At 44.8% G+C, this 19,991-nt stretch overlaps 1 protein-coding gene across 1 annotated transcript in view; it reads left to right on the forward strand.

The window, feature by feature from the left end:
• The window catches only part of NEK10 (NIMA related kinase 10), a 1,232,468-nt gene that overhangs the window by 408,546 nt on the left and 803,931 nt on the right, over window positions 1-19,991 (forward strand). The window lies entirely within an intron of this gene.

Below are 19,991 nucleotides of genomic sequence, written 5' to 3' on the forward strand. Positions count from 1 at the left end.
CTGTATGTTCTGTGGTGTAATTTTATTTGTGTTCCCCTGATGAGGGGTCAGCTGGTGTGAATTAACAGCTGGCTGGACTGTTGCAGTCCGCAGTACATATTGGACTAATTGCCTATGTATTTTTATTAATGTGTTTAGCTGTGCTAACAGCTCTTCTCTAGACATTTTTGCAATGTCAGGATGTGGTGTGTAGCTGGCTAGAACCGGCCACGTGGCTCCTGGTCTACCTAGTGGACCGAGCCTGGTTATGTGATCATTGTGTTTTAGGGCGCCATTAAACCAGAGCAGATGCTCTTGAAATTTAAGTGGAATTTCAACCTCCTCGAAAGGGGCGTACTCATCCGGAGGTTCCTCTATTTTGTAATAGTGAAACTCTTGTGTTATAGCGTTTACCGCTGGAAAGTTTATCCATGAATAGAATACCTCTGTCTGCCGATACTCGTGAGCCTCTATCACGAAAATTACTGTACCACCTTGAGGTGGCAGTCCGTTTTCTATAAGTTTTAACGTTATAGATCTTCTTAAATGTGCCGGGATGATTATTGCATCCGGGTCTGTGTATTCGGGACCTTGCTGAGTCGCATCTACTGCGGCCCCAGTGGTGCCGTTGTTTTCTACTGACATTTCAAAAAATGCAGGTTTGCAGAGTAGGTCTCCAAGGAGACAAAGATTAGATGCACAATATTTTGGAACACTGTATCCTTCAACGTTGAATAAACCAGAGCTTTACATAGGAATCTCTTCCTACTAAGGTCGGGCGGATTTTAACCTTTCACCCACTCCAGACGTCTATTGGAGTATTTACGGGAGAAAGGGTGTGAAATATGCACGACTGAGTTACTCTACAAGTCTTACGTTAGTTTATCGCCTTACCAAACGTTAGGGCGCCATGTAGTGTAGTTCCTAGTTTCCCACTAGGCCCTGCGCATTGGAATAACATAAACAGTAGTATCGACGTGGAACTGCTTATATTCCAGGCCTCCACTGACTATGCTAAACTTAATTGGGTTGTGTTACCAACTAGCTCAGAGGTCACTGGAAACTTTCTTCTCTGCATAGGAAGTGATCAGCTTCCTTGGCACAGACAAGAAGGGATTCAGCTTTCCAACAACCGTGCAACATGACAACTTTGCTCCTCAGATCAAGAGTCGATCTCTAGGGTCGTGTGAAACAATAGACATAGATTTCACTCAGTCAGTCTAGTGCAGTTTACTTTCACAGTATGTAGAGAATAGAGAGACGGGCGTTAGTCAATAAAGGGTTAACATTTATTGAACAGTCTTTCTTCTCATACAAGAGAAATGTATTGCCACAATTGCAATAACTGTTATTATAAAAAGTACGTACAGTAAGATAAGAATAGCGAAATAGAACTGTAAAAGCATTGATATGGTTTCTTAGCCATACAATGGTTTAAAAGTAATAAAACATATATACAGTCATATATACATTAGGCTAACATACTCAACTGGTGCTTCTAACTAAGCCTACCCCAGTGTGCCTGACCTAGGCCTAACACGTGAGAAGGGGAGTAAGTAAGTAGCTTAAGTTAAGTTGGTTTTGCCAAGGTTTGTTTCAAGAATTCTCTTTTAAGGGTTTAGTCAACACCATACCTCTGAATAGAATGATGGAGGATTGGTATCTCCTTCAGGGGTCTCTCTCGATATCCCAGTCACCTGCGAGGGTAAACTGGAAGCGCCGGGACTGGATTTCTCTGCACGAGAAAGGCAGCGGCTTCTCTCAGCGCGTCTGGAGGAAGGAGGGGTGACAGCGTCCGCGGGCAGCTGGGCTGGATGTCTTCGCAGAGGACGGCTGCACGGCTCCTCAAGCGTACTGCACCATAGGTCGCGCTGTAGCGGCGATAATGGTAATCAGTAGCTTCACCACCACAGGATAGCAGGCTGCAGCGACAGGCAACGCTCAACAGCAGTTAGCTTCGCTCTCACAGCTCACAGCTTCGCATTGCTTAAGGCAACGTTGGTAATATTTATACCTGACAGGTGCCGGGTTTGACGCAAGTTTGCTGGACATAAGACGTCAATTAAAGATGTCACTAGGAAGTGGCAGCTATCAGTTGCTCATTAGAGTTCCATTACTAATCAAAACATAGCAAGCGGGGATTTCCAGGTTTGCTAAGTTTTTATCTTGTTGAAGAACTCGGAGTGTTATCTAGGAATATCAGATAGTGACTGCTGCTCTGTCATTGCACTAATTGGTCGCAAAGGAAGTAGCAGAGAGTCATGCTGGAATGTGGCTCTGTGGCTCTGCTCGTGTGAGGCCAGAGATGACTTTACAGAAAATCGCACTTGAACGGTTATGCCAATATAGGGAATAAATGGATTTATAGCCGAATAGGGGCATAAGGTCACAGTATCGATCAGGAACCTAGATAAGCACATGACATAGCAATGTACTTGCAAGACTACAATAATGGTGTTATCACCCAACACTTGTAGAACAAAACCACCCACATCTAATTCCCCTTTTAGATCAAAGCAGGACAGGCTAATAAAAATTTGAGAAGAGGCGGGAGCAATATACATGTTACCTAGTTTTAATTTATAGGAGAGCTAGCGGGGAGCTAACTTCGAGCGGGGAGCTAGCCTCCTCCCCCAGTTTGACAGGAGGAAATCTGAAACATATTTCACTTCAGTCAACACCATCAACCCCTGGGTGTAGCACTGAGCATAAACAAAATTCTAGGAGATACATTGCACTTTTGAGAGGGCTAGAAAGCCTTTTAGCACATGTACAAATGTCATTGCCACAAAATGCTGTGTGTGCCTATTAATATCCAATACAATGTAACTAAGGAAAATTCATTATAATTATTTATCTATTACAAAACACACTATTTCTTTTTTTTTAGGCCTTTCATTCCCTTGAAGGAGTAAGGAAAAGGAAATGGGACTGGGACACAGCTAAAGTCCCCCATAACTAGGCACTATGTGACATTCATTAGGGAAATGGCAGCAAAAGGGAAATCTATAAAAGAACAAAAATTACTTAGGTGATGGTCAGGCTTGTGACACAACACCATGAGTACACCGTAGAACTCTTGTATTTTTCTTCTATACCATTTGACCAAATAGACATACACTGCTGAAGTGTTGTCTGTGAAATTTAGGGACCAGAACAAATTCCCCACAGAGGAGCTTGTACTAGTATCAAAAATAGAATAGTCAAAACAAAACAGAAACATACATAAAAATAAAAACAAGCATACCAAGGCTGCAGGTATACTTGCTGTGCTAAGCACAGAAAGCATAGACAAATCAAAATAACACATGCAAATGAGCTGTGACACACAACACGATGCCATGCATTTCATGCACAGTGAGCCTGTAGCCCAAAACCCAGCATGCTGGCCCACTTAATTTGTCAGTCTTAAGATCGATCAGCATACCTACTACGCAGAACACAACAAACAATGCACAATAAGCCAAAGAAAACATAAAACACACAATATAGTTACATGCGTATAACATAAAATAATACACAATAATACATATACCAAACACAAAGGCCACAAAAGGAAAACACAATATTAGTTACTCAAAGGACTATAGTTTTCTCATGCATGTCATGCATCATGCGGTGTCAGTGCACACGTAATCTGTCTAGCACAAAGTTGCATCAATACTCACCATAACACAGAGATAAAAATATTTCCCATTGCACTGAAACGAAACAAATCAAACCACAAAAAAAACAACAACACACAAAATATTGGACAAAAAGGCATCCCCTTAGTAAAAATACCTTCTACAAATACTTACTTTAAAACCTATGCTTGGAGCTCATTCACACCAGTTCATCTATATTATATATCATCACCCTATATATACTTATCCCAATCCTAAAGGAAAAAATAACATCCTTTCAATGTAAAAAAAAAACAAGTTTGCTTCTGAAAACCCTGTCTGCTGTCTTAGACAAGAAACAGACCTAACCTCTTTTAACCTTCAGGCAAAAAGACAAAACATTTAGCAGCATTGAAAATCACATGACAATCTTGTAATGACATTTAAGGCAGCATCAAAAAAGGAAAAAAGATATCAATTTTCTTTCACACCTTTCACTTGTCATGAACCAGGAATTTCCATATTGTGCGTAAACATTTTATTCTTGTTATTAAAGGTACCAAATCTATTTCTGCACAGACATCTTTCCCTGTCTAAATGGGCCATTTTATAACCAATGCACTTTCTGATCTTTAAACAAAAAGGGGCATCTTACTTCTGGGTAAAATCACAGCTCTAACTTTGTTATGTTAACATTTCAAACTTATGAATCATACATATTTAATCCTGTTGCCAAATGTATATTCTCACCCGCAGAACATACTAAATACTCCAGTGCACACTAGCAGACATTTGCACAAAACACACACTCTGCACCTCCACTCAGTGGGTGGGGCACTGGGCCCACTGCAATGGTGTCCCATGGACAAACTGCATACAAAGACTGTTATACAAATCCAATATATATACACACATATATACATTCCCACCAGACCGCTCTTATGAGCAACACAATCAATATTCTTTACCTACTAGGAGCTATGCATTTACCTACCCTCGCATGATCAGTACTCTCCACTAGGGATCCACTAGCAAAGTCACTAATCAGTATGCCAAAGACCCCCCAACTCAATATTTATTTAAATAGAAAATGTTTATACTATGACATGGACCAACAGTGAAACAAAAAAAATCAACAACAAAAATAGACACAACAGACAACCAATAAATCTCTTTTTCTTTTTGCCTTTAAACTGCACACAAATCAATCACTGATTCTGAATACAATTCAAACAATAGGAGTAACATATACTTAAACTATTGCATCTGAAACACTCACTAACATATTTAGTAAATTAATTTTTCTCAAAACAATCCTTCTTTTCTCAGACTATGCCATTTTAAAGTGTAATTCTCTATGTCCAAATGCAATAACCTGTTGAAAGTTATTCCTAATTTTGTTCCTAATACTAAATCCCATGTGTTCTGAACAACTGCATTATACTTTAGTCTAAACCAGCAGCAGTTTGCACTCATAATTATGCAGACTCGCTCCAAATTCTCAATTCACATGGCTCCAACTGTGTATTTCTGCCTGTCTGTGCCAAGAGCTGAGCCTCCTAGCCCCCACTTCACAATCTGCTGCCTGTCTCTTCTCTTGCTCTCTGTGCTCTGCGAACCCATTGTAATGCTCTTATCACACCAAGGTCACATCTTCTCTGCTCTGCGTCCATTCTCCCAGAAGTTGCCCTGCTTTCCAAGCATCTATATTTCCATTCTACATAAGCTTCCACACTAGCCCTGCTCCCATTCTCTCTTTTCTATTTAACCCTTCCAGAACGGAATAGAATTCACACACTGTTATTCTAAACCTTCCCAGCCCAGAGCTCTGCAACTTTTTTTATCGTTTTTTTTAAACACATCCACTCAACTGTTCATGTTTAAAACTGACTAAACAACTCCTGCTCTCCCCCCTTCTTGAGGCCCGCTTTAGCAGGGCCGTTCAGGAATGCATTTCACTCACAGTCTTCCAAGAGCTAAGAATTCTGAGCTGCTAGCCAGCCTTCTTTTCAACGTGCAAGCATTACACATCTTCCCAGTTGGAGAAGCTGTCCAAGCAGTTATTTCTCCATCTGTTGTACTCACTCTTAACACCCCCCACCTTACAGACCTCAAGGCCAAAATCTGCCTCACGCTTCATGCTCCTCAGCCCCCCTCTTTCTCCTTGGTCCGGAGCTGTCAAAGACAATCAGCCTTCCTAACTCTTTCTAACATGCAATAATTAACCCTATTTTAACAAATACATTTCTCTTTTTCCCTCCTTTTTTCCTTTTCCATAGAGCACAGCCCTGCATGCACTTTAAAACTACATGAAAAATACACGGCAACAAATTCTAATGATCTGTGCATTCCCTTTTTTTTACACTTCTCATCCTTTTCTTTTCTAAGAGCCAGGCATAACCATCTCAGGTAGCTCACAAGGACCAGACAATTTAACTCATGCAACAAGACACACTCACTTCATTCAAACAAACATTTACACAAACAAAAGGCAACCCACAGACTGCTCTCAAACCAAAAACCAATTATAACCAAAACAAACATATTACATGAAATACATACCCCATCCTCTTAATCACTGCTCACATTGGCTCACTGAGCCATTACAATCAAATTTAAATGGGAACACCCTGCAAATTCCAAATGTACACATTTTGTCTTCTTTTAAAACTAAACTTTTGATCTGTCCATATTCTGGGCTATCATAAGTCCTCTCATCTGTCTTTGCTGAACCTCTTTCTGCCACAACCTTAGGGAATTAAACATGCTCTGACAGCTGTGCCTAGAAAACAATCTCTCCTGCAAGTAATCTATCTTAGCTGCATCAAAAATATTAAACAAAATCGGGATAAATCCATATTCACATACAACAAAAATTAAGAGTCTTCTACAGGAGCGGGTTGGCTCTCAGCCAATCTGACATCAGTTGAACTGCAGCAACACCCAAAACATTGCAACTTACTGAAACGCGGCATCTTGCACACTCAATCAAACACCACCAAACTCACCCAATCAGACACCGCCAAATAACCCACACATACTCGGACACAAAAGAACCAAGCAACTATCTCCACACACAACCACTTACATTCGCCCACACACATACATCCTATGTATTAAGTCCCTTATTTCATCGCCGGTGTTTACATCACCGATTGCCTTACAGTGGACCAACATGTAACTTTGACTAATTCCTGCAATAAAAATATATTTAAAAAAAAAAAACTATCCTATGCATTAAGTCCCTGCCAAACACGTGTTACCATAATGGGACAAGGCCCGTCGACCAAGTCCTGGGGAACCTGGACCCTACCGCAGACCGAACAGTACACTAACTGTTCTGAGGTTGGAGGACACATCCGCCACCCGGGCGGCACTACAGATTGCTGCGCACTTTACCACGGGAGACCCAGGACCCGCTCCCAACGAACCACACACACTAGGGGTTCGGGTGAGTCCCTGAATCTGCCCGCAATGAGCCACGCCCCCACCGCAGTACCACCCGGTCGGATGATCACAAACAAACGTCCACCCAACCTCCGCCAAGTCTGTCAGAGCACCACTCGCACAGTTCCCCGGAGCACACTAGCCCCAGGAGCACACCGGCTTCTCCAACCACTAGAGACACACCGGTCTCGGAGACACACTGGTCTCTTGGAGCGCCCCAGCTCCCTCAATAAACAGTCGGACCACTCACCTTCTATACGCGGTACCGACCTCCACTGTTCTCCACAGCCGGCTGCTGGGACCAACACGGTCAGCTCCAAAGTTCTGCCTTCCGGACCCCGGCGCAGGATCATGAACCGGGACCTCTCCTGATCAGCAGGGTGGGGCAGCGCTGCGAGAACCAAGCTCAGCATCAAAGTGGGTACCCAGACCCACCGTGCCGACCAGAGGGTCCCCGGCCTTCTGCTTCCCACTTACGGGTGAGAAAGATCCTTATCGCGTGGTCCCTGTTCGGGCGCCATCTGATAAGCGTGGCTCAAATCCACCTGAGCGACTTACCTCACTCATCTATCATTCTCATATAATAAGCCAGCCGGACAGTAGAGAAGAATTAGTAATATATTTATTTGGCCATAATAATTATCTGCAGATGGGCCCAGTCAGGTCTACACCCCAGGGAGTGCACCGAGAGGACTGCCCCATCTCAACACACTACAGTAACATTGGACACGCCTATCACGGAAAATTACAGAACTAGCAAAATGGTGAACAATGAACTCATACATGAGGCATCTGCACCTGCGAAGGCAACACTGTTATCTCCCCTCAAGGCCACGGAGCCGAGGCTCTGCTTCTCCAGGGCATGGAAGCATTTCTGCAAAACTAACTCAAGGCAAGAAATGCTGAAACCAGGGATTTTCTGCTTATAAGGGAGGGGGGAAACATGAGGGGGTAGAGCTGCAGAGCAAGTGTCAGCATCAGAAGTCTCTCTGCCATTGACAAGCTTCTCTCTCTTATAGGAAAGTATACAGAAATATCAATAATGGGAACCTAACCAAGGGAAAGCAATGTACCACAACAGGTTTTCTAACTTAGTAGGCAATAATAAGACAAAAGCTTACACATTACAGAAACAATTCTATCCAGCTGAAGCTTGCATATTACAAAAATAGCTCAGTGGGTTGCAGCACATGAATAATAAGCTGTAACTGCATATTGGTTAGACACATTAGGCTAACATATTCACAACATCATTAGGACATTCTGTAACAGGAAAATTACAATCTATCACTGCCAACTTAAGGAACTGTATTGTCTGAAGATAGGCCTGGATCTGCGGCGGCCCTGCCAGAGCACGTTTCGTGTAGAAGGTCTCATAATAGTCTGTGAAGGCGTTAGATATTGCAACGGGAGTCACATGAGTCTGACCGTCCTCTGTTTGTATCTGGGACACCCACCTCCAGTTGAGCTCTTTTTTGCTTAGCCATGCAAGCAATCTACCTGTCTTGTCACCTGTGTCATACAGACGTCGGTGCATGGCTTGTATCGCACGGTGTGGGTCTTTTTTGGCCAGTGCAAAATATTCCAGTCAAAGAAGTTGCAAGCTGCGCAGCAAGGAAGGGTCATTACACGCAATGGCTTGTGTTTCTATCTGCAATAGTCGTTATTCAAGCCCGGAAATCTCCTCACATTCTTTCCGTTTTTATGGGCTATAATGTTCCGGGCCTATCTCGCAGCACAGGTTTGTTTGCCTCCCATTAGGTGATGGCAGATTCCACTGACCCCATGTTCTCACTAAAATATAGTTCCTTGTCCACCATGATTTCCTTAGTAGCCTGTGGGTCCCTTAAGTCCCACGGGTTGAGCTTCCATTCCCCGGCCTGGCGTTGTGTACGGGTACCCGCTGTGAGTCACAAGGGCGGGTGATCCGAAATGCCCCTCGCCTTGGTATTCTACCTTTTGTACCTCCCCTAGTTCTCCCACTGGGGCCAATATGTAATCTATCTGTGAAAAGGCTTTGTGGGCACCAGAGTAAAAGGAATAGGCTCTAGTCTGGGAATGTTGCCTACGCCATAGGCTTGTGAGTGTCAGTGTGTCTACAAAACGTTTGAGTGGTGTGTCTTTGGGGCCTCCCGTTGGGACAGTCGTACGGCCAGCGTGGGGTCTATAAGGTCATTGAAGTCTCCGCCAATAATGTGTATGTCAGAGCCCGCTTTCAGTAGGACCACTGTGAACTTCTCCAGCATTTGTCTTTGTAACCTGGGGGGGTGCACATACACTGATAAAAGTAATGTTTCGTCTGTCCCACACACCCTGGACCGTGACATATGTACCATTGGGATCAATCGATGTGCGCTCTGGTCTGAAAGGTGGGCTTTTCGTGATTAGTATTGCCACACCCCTCGCCCCGGTGGAGAACCCAGCATGGGCTAGTGTCTTATATGTTCTTTGGTCTAAAAACCTGCAATGTGTGCCCTTTAAGTGTGCATCCTGCAGAAGGATGACATCTGGTTTTAGTTGTTTGAAATATGCGGCCTCCAGTCCTCTCTTAACCGTAGTCCCCATCCCGTTCACCTTCCAGGAGAGGACCGAGTACCTCCCTTGATTAGGTGTAGACATCCTAGTGATGTGATGTGCCTGCTCCATTATCAGGACTGCCTTCCCCGCCCCACTGCTGCTGTTTCTGTAGTCTCATAATGCCTGTCTTCTTACTATTTTGCCACATAACTGTGTAAGAACCCCAACCCCCCCATCCCGCCCCCCATACTCCCCCAGAATCCAACCGACTGCCCAATGGATCAACAGGACCAACTGTGTCATGATCAGACTGGAGAGGTCTGTCGCCCACCCCCCATACCTGCCTCTTCAAGCTTCTCCCTGTCCTTCCAGCTCCCCCCGCTCAGATCTACTGGCCTTAACTAGGCTATCTGAGGGTTGGGCCCTCAAGCTGCTGATGTCAAATATTAGGTAGTAGGCAGAAAGTCCCCGCTCAAAATTAAAACAATTCAAACAGTCCCAACCTGAAATAAAAAAGGGTGTGCAAACAGAAAGGGAAGGGGGAGGGAGAAGGAAATATAAGGGAGATGAACAGAGGAAAATCAAATACGACAGAGGAAACAGAACACGTGGGGTGGCGTGTGAAGTCCGCTATCGGTCCGCTGTCCTTGCGACTCTCCAGGCCGGTTACTGCTCATCATTCTTCTTTATCTGCATTCTGGGTCTGAGTATCTGTGTCATTCTCAGTGCCTGTCTCTCCCAGGTTTTCCAGGAGATTAATGTTTTCCAACAAGGGGTGATCTTCCTCTGAGTCTGTTGTATTGTCCTGATAGGTGCAGTCCACCGAGCACTGCGTAGCAAGTTCCTCCGTCTGCTCTGTGCCTCTAGGCCTGTCCGTGCGATGTATGCTTTCGGAGTCCGAGGCTCGCGGCGTGGACCCTGCTGCTCTCCTGCTCCGATATGACATTGGCCTAAGTGTTGTGCTCGGGACAGTCTCCGTGTCCCTCCATTTAAGGCGTTGCGATCTGGGTCTATTACTGTGTGTTGACGGGGCTTTCCCAGAGCGTGATGCAGAGCCCCGGCTGCTCTCAGTAGAGGGTGCTCCTCCAGCCAATGCCAGGCCTCCTCTGGAGTATTGAAAAACAGTGTCTTCGCTTGGTAGATCACCTTAAGTTTGGCAGGAAATTTAAATACATCCGTCCCTGACGATTTCTCATAGAACAGAGTGCCGAGCCAGAAGTTTTCACTGTGACATGTGAGGTTAAAGTGTCAGGATGAGACTCAAAATCATATATATGGCCGAGGACTTCTTCTAGAACCCCGTTGAGAAGTTGGTTCACATTCTTTAGACCAGATGTCTAGGACGTGAAAATAATAATTTCTGACTGTTATTATCCCTCAATGTGCTGGAGCACTATCAATAAAAAATATAATCGAACAACCACTAAAAAGGACTCCATTAACTTATAACTGACTATTGAAAGACTGAAGTTGTTCAGAAGTGATCTGATTTGTGTGAAAATCCTCCATATCTAAAGAAAAGATTATTCTTCAGCTGTGAAAAATTGCAGATCACAGGGTCCTAAAGACTACAGAAAAGTTGAGACGATTTCCCTGAAGAAGGCTCAAAGCGCCGAAACTCACGTTGTTTGCTATTCGACCGCCTGCCTCTGAAAAGCGATGTCTATATAGGAACTGCCTCTCCAAGTTTTACATTTGAGTTTTTGTACAGCACTGTAATGTATTGTTTGTGATATATGTATTCTGTGCATATGTTATATACATATATGGTTATGAAATGAAAATATGAAATATATGTATTATGAAAATATTTAAATAACAAAAAAAGAAAAAACAGAAATAATAATAACAAGAAGAATAAAATATAATTTTGTATCAGATTGAACTGCATTAATTTATATGTATATGTTTATCCAAGAAGCAACTTTACACAGAATTAGACCTGTTTCTGTCATGATGAGATAAAATAGTTCTTGTATTTAGTGTATTACTTTAGCCCAATTGGTCCTCCAGCCAATGCCAGGCCTCCTCTGGAGTATTGAAAAACAGTGTCTTGGTAGATCTGTGGCCACCACCCGTGCGGGTAGCAAGAAGACAGTATCAAGAGAACCGCAGGGCCACCCGCCTCTGTAGGCCGTTCGCCCTTTGCGGCCCTCTCCCCGTGTGGCCAATTCAGCGACTGTGTTCCGCAAGAACCTTGCTCCGCAGGAGAGATCACAGGCCCCACCTAGATCCTTGGTGATGGGGGAGTCCAACCACCACAAGACTGATGTGTTGCTGATATACCACTTTGATGGATGCCACCCCCACACTAAGGTCGCCTTCAGTAGGGCAAAAACCTTATTTCTATCTGCTGGGTCACTTACAGCTCCCTCCCTGTCTCATAGGGTTTCACGCGTCGGGTCCATGCGATGTGTCATCAGCGTGCCTCCGCGCGTCCCCCACAGTGCCAGGGTCCTTAATGTTCTGTCCCTGTGGTCAGGTGGGGTCTTCCTGCCGTGCCTTTGTCCAATTTGACCACCTCAGGAGCTCCCTCGTACCACATTACAAAACCTTCAGCTCCACACTGTACATGTCCCCAGGTATGAGTGGAGGTCTACAGCACTGACCTCCAAATATGTATGCCAGCAGCCCGGCAGGGAGCATTGGGTGGCGCTCCAGCACTGACCCAGCAGGCCTCAGTCCCTTCTTTGTCGTGCTCCCGAACCCCACACCGGCTCACCTGACCGATCTCGGTGGTCCCAAAGCGATCGCCGAATCGTCCCAGTTCGGATGGGCTACTCCTGTCTCTTGCCCTTTCTCAATCAGCCTCTGGGCTCAGTACAAGTCTGGGCCCCTCCTCATGGCTGCAACTGACAAGGTGCAGCCAGGCTCATTTTCTTTTCTGTGGGCCAATCTACTGCCTCGTGGGCAGTCAAGCAATGCAGGTATTTCCGGGTCCCTGCTGGCAGTCTTCTTGTTGAAGCCAGTGGCTCCCCCAGGTTATAGCATTCGCAACAGTGCAGCCGGGCTCTCAGGCACACAGGGGCACACCGGTCATGGCTCCGCTAGTCCTGCCGCCGATCACTCTCTCCGGCTTGCAGAAACACAACTGCCATCGAAGACATCGCACTGTATTCACTCTTGGCTCAAGGGCAGTCCACAACCCCCCGGCAACGCCTCTTTCACTGCTCGGAGCTCAGACCGCCAGGCAAGATGTTTTTAAACATAACTCATGCTTAGAGCCCGCCTTAGAGGACACTCCAGCTCTGAGAATTAGGAATAGAAGAGTCCCATGCTGCAGGGGTTCAGCTTCAAACTGCCATCTTTGGCGTCTTCCCTTTGGTGAGGGCTGTACCGACCAGTCATCCCTTTCCCAATGATCAATGCAGGTTGGACTTGGAAGGAAAAGCGAGACCTATGTATGGAGTGTAGAAAGAAGCTCCTTCCTCCTGCAATTGGGTTGCAATATGCACATGCCCCTCCCCCAGGCTTCCTGACCCTTTTGCTGTCAATAGCATCAGCACACACCCCTTTGCACAGTCACACAGGTTAGTATAGAAAGCACTAATGAATAAGGCATAACCAAGCCCGACCTTCTACGGAGGTCTGGCTACACTGTCACAGCATCCTGCCACAACATACATTTATCCCTAGTGGGTGGGGTTTTCCATTTTAGTAGTACACAATAGTTTGCCACCACCACGGATGTGGCACATCCCCTCCACCAATGTTAGGTCCTCAGTGTCCCTGAGAAATCATGCATTATTTCCACATACACTTAAATAGTGGAGCCAAATCCACAAGCAGATTGTCCCTTCTTGTGCACTGCATACCAGTAAAGGGATAATGACGGGCAGGACAAGAGCATATGTAAAATGTCTTCCATTGGTTAGCCACATCTCCAGCAGGTTGTAAAACTGCTCAGATGAAATCTATAAAGGGAATGTGGCTTTCACTGCCATTCCTGAATAGTTTTAAAGAAGCAAACTTCCAGCCTGTGTTCTGCTTATAACCACTCTCAGACGGCCTAGACCATTAGCCCATTCCTTGTCTTGTTTTGAAGTTTTATATAGCGCATACTCGACCTAAGGTATTGGAGCACTTTACAGGAGCACCTCACATTACGTTTTTTGTCCTAAGTTGCCAAGGGTATGCCCAGATGTGGGTCCTTTGCTCACTGTGCCCTTGGATTCAAGCTAACCTGGCTGATGAGGGGTGATACCAGGATGCTTGTTTCCCGTCCAGAGAGGACATGGCCTGGCAGTTCAGGCTGGACTGTTCCCATGAGGAGCAGGGTCAAGACTAATTTGCATACGGCTGGGTCCAAACTGGAGTGACATAGTGCGAAAAAGAATGATGGATTCAACCCAGATCTTTTGACTGGGGGTGAGTGGTTGAAAAGTTTCCGCACTCCGTTCATAATCTTGTTATGTTTGCTATGTTCGCCCATACGCGGATCCCTTGCTCACTTTGCCACTGGATTCAAGCTATTCAGGCTGATGAGGGGTGATACCCTGAAACCTGTCCCAGGCTGCTTGTTCCCAGGTTGTTTCAGGTGTCAGCAAAAATATAATTGCTTCAGTGAGCTACATCTGAAAATAGGGTAGTATCCTATTCACGGAGAAAAATGTGCTGGACCATGAGAGTTAGGAGAAACTCTTGATTATTTTCTGTTTGGTACACCTTGCAACCTTGTCTCTGCTTTGAGGTATGTTTTAAATCCTATCACAGCAATTTAGTCTTGAAGTAGCGAACCATGAAAAATATTGATTGTATATGCATCACAGGCACACATTTGTAAGATGGGGTCAATGTAGAGCAACCACAGTGTGTGCGGAAATCTGTCCAACCCTCCAGACAGTGAATGTACTGCTACCCACCTGTGAATTTGTACAGGTGTGAGGGTCCAAGAAACACATGATTTTATAGATCTGATTATTTATTTGGTTTTATTTTTAAGTATTTCACCTCATGCTGACATAGGTCCCTATTATGAGTACAGCGGTCTTTGACCGCTGTACTTGCGGTGGCGGTTCTGTGGCTGCCACATTACAAAGTGGCGTTTAGGTTCAACCACCACTGTGCCGGCTGAGCCGGGGAACCGCTGTTTCCTGGCAGTGGCACAGTGCAGAGGGTGTGTGAGTGTCTGTATAGGTCAGTGAGTGGGTGTGTGGGTGACTGTATAGGTCAGTGAGTGGGTGTGTGAATGGCTTTATGGGTCTATGACTGGGTGTGAGTGGTTATGAGGGTGTGTGTGTGGGTTTGTAAGTGGCTGAATGGGTTTGTGAGTTGGCGTGTGAGTGGCTGTATGGGTCTATGAGTGGGTGTGTGAGTAGCTTGCTGTGTGTGGGTATGTGAGTGGCTATATGGGTCTGTGAGTGGGTGTGTGAGTAGCTAGCTGTGTGTGGGTGTGTGAGTGGCTATATGGGTCTGTGAGTGGATGTGTGAGTGGCTGCATGGATCTGTACAGTGGGTGGACAAAAGGGGGCAGGACCTCCTTGCTCCCAGTAGTGCAGCTCTATGGGACTTACTGGGTAACAGGAGGGTTTCTTGACCCCCAAGGATCGTTAGCATCCAAGGGGACTAAATCCCCAATTAGTGGTGCACCAGGAGGCACGTTTGCAGAGTGCTGGACAAAGGGGGCAGGGCGTCCGACGAGCCCTCAGCAATCCCTTTGTGCGGGACTTACTGGTGGTAACAGGAGATGTTCTTGGCCCCAAACGATCCTCAGTATACAAGGGGACTTCATCCCCCAATGTATAGTGTGCCAGGAGGTGAATTTGCAGAGTGGTTGAGAAAGGGGGCAGGCCTCCAATGAGCTCCCAGCAAGCTCCCTCTGTGGGACTTACTAGTGGTAACAATAGGGATTCTTTTCCCCCAAGGACCCTAAGCATCCAAGGGGACTTCGTCCCCCAAGAAGTAGTGCATCAGGAGGCACCTTTGCACAGTGGTAGACAAAGGGGGCGGGGTTTTGACAATCTCTCAGTAATCCAGCTGTATGGGACTTATCGGGCGTGACAGGAGGAGTTCTTGGCTCCCAAGGACCCTCAGGATCCAAAGGAACATCATCCCCCAACGAGTAGCGCAGCAGGAGGCAAGTTTGCAGAGTGGTAGACAAAGGGGGCGGGACTCCAACAAGTTCTTAGCAATCCTGCTTTGTGGGACTTACGGTGATTACAGGAGGGATTCTTGGCCCCTTAGTACTCTCAGCATCCAAAGGGACTTCATCTCTCAATGAGTAGTAAGCCAAGAGGTGTGTTTGCAGAGTGGCTCAGAAAGGACGAGTTCTGACGTATCATCTTATTCCTCTTGGAGATAAAGCCCAAGGGAGGTGGTGGTCCAAGGTGCTCTTCAGAGGGGGGCCACACATACCCCGCCAATAAAAATAGCAATTGGCTTGCCCGGGGAGGTGACAGTCCCCTGGGCCAAGTTTGGCATGGGCAGGGAGGCCACATGTTCCCACCTACCCAAATTATATACATCAATAAACCCCCGGACCAGGCCCACCCAGGTGTTAAAGTGTAAACAAGTGTAGGAAACCACGCTTGTTTTACAAATATTTTGCCATGAATTAACTAATTGTTGTGATTTTGTGGCAATTATTTTTTTTTAATGCTTTTTTGTCCTGGAGGTGTCCCTTTGGGACCCCAACACCAAGGCTAGCTGGTCAGGGTATTCGTAAAAGACAGGTACTACACACCAGCATTTTTTGGCAGAGTGACTGGCTTATGACATATTCAGCTCCAATTTCACTGAAAATCCATATGTACTTTTGGTAACCTCACACTATGGAGACATTTGAGACTCAAAACATGGAATGTTTTCCTCCCTGACCTATTTCTTTGTGAAGGAACTCCAAATGAAACATCATTTGTACAATGGAAGAAAGAAAAGAAAATGCCGATGATGTGCAAGCTGTCCTGACTGGCCAGTCGGGGCATGGTAACTTTATTCACACAAATAGATACCTAAGTTTGTACAGAGTTAAAAATATATATACTTTTTTATACTCATTGTATGGGACTTATCTGTCATCAAACAAATAATGCACCGCATCAGCGTGATTTCCCATAATTTCTGATATACTCCTGTAGATCATAATTATGCAACTCGCAGCCCCTAAGAGAACTCTCATATTTTTTACTTTGCCACATTCATGGTCTTCAAGGCAACATTTCTTTACTTAGCGGTCTGCGATTTACGTTTGTTTGTTTGGGAAATACAGAAAAAGTACTTAGCAATTTTGTTAAAAATATCCCCCATTTTTTATTATATCTTTAAGGTGCAGTGAGCTATTTATATTGCACTAGCAAATAGCCCAAAATGTGCCCAAAACCCCATACATTTATATGGATACATTACAAGACATAGGAAGTGTTGGAACAACCTAACATCAAATATTTAAAGAAAATCCTTGGCACAGGAATGTATGTACATTTGACAGTGGAGGTAATAATATACACAGTCAAAGTCTCTGGTTTGAGTTTTGAAACACCTTACTATTCAAATGTTCAATTCTACTTTCAACTGTTGCAGCCATCTTGAACCTCCAAGGAGCAATAAAGATGACTGTGGCACCCTGACCCAACACAACTGCCCCTTCCCCCCCATAGCACAGCTCCCGCCCAGCCATATAGAATACACTTCTCTCACATTTGAATTCTCACATTCCTTTGTCATCTTCTGAAGTGCAATATCTTGCAACACTATCATATTGTACAATGGCAGCTGACAGGTGACACAGTGTGAGGCCTAGAGGCTTTGGTGCTCCAAATCCTCAACACCTGAACAGGCCATCAACGGTGTAGTCCTTCTGATGACACCAAAGAGGGCACGCTGAGTTTCCTCAAATAGATCAGTGATGGCCACATTCACTTCAAGGTATAAATATCAGAAATCATGACATGCCCTATTAGCATGCACCCGAACAAACACAATGGTCACTTATCTTAACACAGTAAGGGTGCTGGACATGCTGACCCTATTGTGGGGCCTTTACATGACTATGGAATTGTTGGAGGGAAGAACTGTGAGGCTCAGCCTGACATGAGCCAGCGGGACACAGTGTCCTAACAGAGGAGTGAGCAAAGTAAGAGTTGTGGAAGTACCTGGGCCACTTGACTATTGGATGTGGGGATGAAGAAGAATGGGATGTTGCACCATGCCAGAACTCTTTGAGCACCAAGTAGTCGCAACTGAATATCTGTTGAGGCTGAGGTCTGCAGGAGAACATTAGACACATACACTAGCATTAATAATGTTGATGTTGACATAGCAGAACAGATCAAATTAAGTTGCCCTATGGCGTTTGAGAAGCACATATTATTCATTGCTAGCTCAATGGTGCTAGTTGTGCCAGTGACAGAAAGACGAACAGATGGATTACATGTGCCATATCTGCTATTTCATCCAGCCTACTGAGCTGATCTTACTGCCTTGGCTTATTACACTGTTTACACCCTTGATATTAAGGAAATATTCAGTGCTAGAATAAGCAAGGCCATAGGATATTTTAAGTGGGATAGGTTAATGGGCCTGGAAAGAGGCAGATTTGGATCAATAATAGACAGGCCCAGAGCAGAGGATAGGCGAGGTTGGGGAGAGGATGACCAGAAGAATAGGTTGGCTAGGGAAGAGGGGAGGGTGAGACGTAGAGGTTGAGCTGGAGGTAATTATCAATGGGGCAATTTGCACACTGAAGGAGAGTTGGGACAGCGAGAGGGACGTGAGTCAAGGGCAGGATTAAATTTTGTGTGTCCCAGACAAAGAAAAAGATCAGGGTCAGAAGAGGGTTAAAGATTGACTGGGCCAATGGGAGCTTTGAGAAGCTGACGACCAGCTTGTTTGTAGAGAACAGACATAGGTATATGTAATAAATGAATGCATTTATATAAAATTAACATAACTAATACAGAAAATGTTGGACGTTAAATATGTACAAGTACAGTATAGATTTAAGTAGAGAAATATGTCTTCGGGCAGCAAAGATTGTAGGAAAAAGCTTCTGCGTACATCCTGGAAGCATCGGTTAAACAAAAGAAGTATACATTATTTCCAGAAGAACAAAAGGCACTAATAACCCTGAGTGCAGCCGAGAGGAAGTTCCACATTTCGGGAGTGCAACTAGAGAAAGATTGAGCTGTAACGTTGTTACTGTGCAAGATATTTGAGATAAGCAATGCATTAGATTCTGTGTACAGCACAGGATATTTTGTAGATGCATCTAATCCTTGACCAGGAGGCATGGAAGCATGACAACAACAGGGGGAAACAGTTAGAATGTTTGCATGGGCTCTTATGCAAGAAAGGAAAATGGGCCACTTTGTCCTCTGATTTGGCTGTCAAAGACAGCCACAATTTGGGTGAACACCCCATGGACTGCAGTGCGACAGCCCCTCAAAATAATAATGCCATCGCATATAAGGCAATATTGATGGTCGCTAAATGTACTTTATTTAAACAGTGAGGACCCATAGTCTAATCTTGGAAAGACCAATGACTGCTTAACTATACTGAAATTTTGTTCCTGAATGAATGGTTTTATCCTATATGTAACAGTAACTGTAATTACACATTTCTGAAAATATGATATGTGCCATTGCGTAGATTAAGTCTCTTTTCAAGTATGAATCCTAGGAATTTTGTAATTTGATGATTGCTGGTTTGCAGTCACCAATGTTAAAAGTTTAAACATTATATGTATCTGGGATTTGTATTGCGCAAACCTAGCTGTACAGAGTCATCAATGAACAGCAGTATTCTCACAGATTGGGGGGCTGGGGTAATTGAATTAAAATTCTATTTTCATAGACTTGAGTTTAAGCTAATACAGATAGTAAAAATGTTCCTGGTTTTAATCTCATTTGTTTGAAATAGACCCACTGTTCTAATAAATTAACATTTACAAACCAAGGGGACTAATTTTGAGTTTGACAGGCAGAGGGTACTCCGTCAGGATGGCGGAGGACATTAGCCACCGGGCCCCTGGGGGACCTCTCCCTGCCAAATCTAGCGTTGTCCTCTAGCCCGGTGGGCAACTCTCAACACTGACGAGAATGGGCATTACGGTGGTTCCTGTCAATGTCGTAAATGTTTGACGGACGGCTCCGTCAAATATGACGACTATCTGTCAAATTTACTCAATGTTTTACATTTTTCAGAAACATACTGTAAAAGCGGGAGATTGTTATGAAAAATGTAACCCTAATGGCCCTCACATCATGGGAGTTTACTACCTTGGTGTGGGGGTTATTAGTTATTTATTTAATTTTACTGTCCATCACTGCCAGGTTTTACCTGACGGTAGTGAACAGCAACAAAAGGCCATACAACTGCCCAATTTAAATAGGGCGGGTGTTTGGATGCCTAACCTCCGAAGGCCTGTCCTCTGTTGGCTATCGGAGAAGTATGTCTTAGACGGAGCTGGAGTAGGCTCTGTTGTGAACAAACTTTGTCCGCCTG

This window comes from Lissotriton vulgaris, chromosome 10, assembly GCF_964263255.1.
Source record: "Lissotriton vulgaris chromosome 10, aLisVul1.2, whole genome shotgun sequence".
NCBI classification, from domain to species: Eukaryota; Metazoa; Chordata; class Amphibia; order Caudata; family Salamandridae; genus Lissotriton; species Lissotriton vulgaris.